The following is a 1,268-nucleotide window of genomic DNA, read 5'->3' as shown; positions in this document are numbered from 1 at the left end:
CTGTCCCCAAGTCCCCATTTTTCATTCTGCCTTTATGCCATGCTCTTCCTTTCTGCTTTCAATTTCTGTGACAAAGGAACCATAAATATGTGCTGATACTGAGCAAAATAAGGAGATCTGGAGCACGGGGGGAGGTTGACGTGAAGAGAGAGAGGGAGAGAAGAATCTCCTGGCCTCCACTACCTGTTCCCCTCATCCCTCCTCACCCCTTGCCCCACAGTTAATGTCACTGGGCCACCATCGCCTGTCACAGCTCTAGCCATGAAAGAACAGCATGGGACACAGAGGAAGCGGCTGTCTGGACGCTATGGGCCGGCAGCCTGCTCCTGTGGAGGGCTTTGGGCACTGAAGAGAGGGAACGCTCAGCCCAGATGGTCGCAGCAGAAGGGTCTGGGAGTGTCAGTGAGTCAGGCATCTCCCATGGTGTTCGAGACACCAGCTTCCAATGGTCCCAATAAACGCAGAGGCAATGTGTTATAACTTGTCAGTCCCACAGCCAAGACCCGTTGTGGGAGCTGCCCTCTTTGGCTGGCAGGGAGGGCAACCGGGAAAAGGCAGGAGAGCAGGGAGCGGTGAAAGGATATAGGCTCCTGCCCTCGGCCTTTGCCAGTACAGGTCGGAGGGCAGGACCTCATGGAAAGCGGCAGCAGCAAGCAGGCTCTCCCGACACAAGGTGCACTCAATGACATCTGTGTCTCTAATGCAGAAATTCCTCCCAAAGCTCCATCTGGGGCCTTTATAAAATGGCAGAAAGCCATTTTTGTACAGTATGAAGAGAGCAGAAAGAGCATGTGTGTATTGTGACAGCAGTAAAGAATCAGTCTCCCCCTGACACACACCCCAAACCAGAAACTTCATTTAGAGAAGAAAGCAGCATTAGCCATATGCTTTGTCCTCCCCACCCTCCTTTTTTTTTCTGCCTTTCCATCGAAGATTTAAGAGTGAACACATTTTTACACAATGGCCTGGCTAGAGGCGGGGGGGGGGTGTGGGGGGGGAGCAAGCAGCTGTGGAAGAAACGGTGCCAAGGCCCCGGCTCCACGCAGGGACGCGGCTTCTGAATAGGCAGGCCGAGCCCTGGCATGGGAGCCCGCCGCCGCAGGGGCCGCAACACCGCACTCCCCCGCGGAGGGGAGACGAGGGCGGACGCTTGCGGTTGGCGACGCGGGAGGCCTCCCACCCCCGCCAGGCCACACCGCTGCGAGGCCGCCGCGGAGCGAGGGGCGAGCGGCGCCCTGTGAGGGGAGCGCGCGCGCGCGGCCGTTGCG

This window comes from Apteryx rowi, unplaced genomic scaffold (genome assembly GCF_003343035.1).
Source record: "Apteryx rowi isolate R43461 unplaced genomic scaffold, aptRow1 scaffold_2, whole genome shotgun sequence".
NCBI classification, from domain to species: Eukaryota; Metazoa; Chordata; class Aves; order Apterygiformes; family Apterygidae; genus Apteryx; species Apteryx rowi.
The sequence above is the reverse complement of the archived record's forward strand: the minus strand, read 5'-3'. Positions refer to the sequence as shown.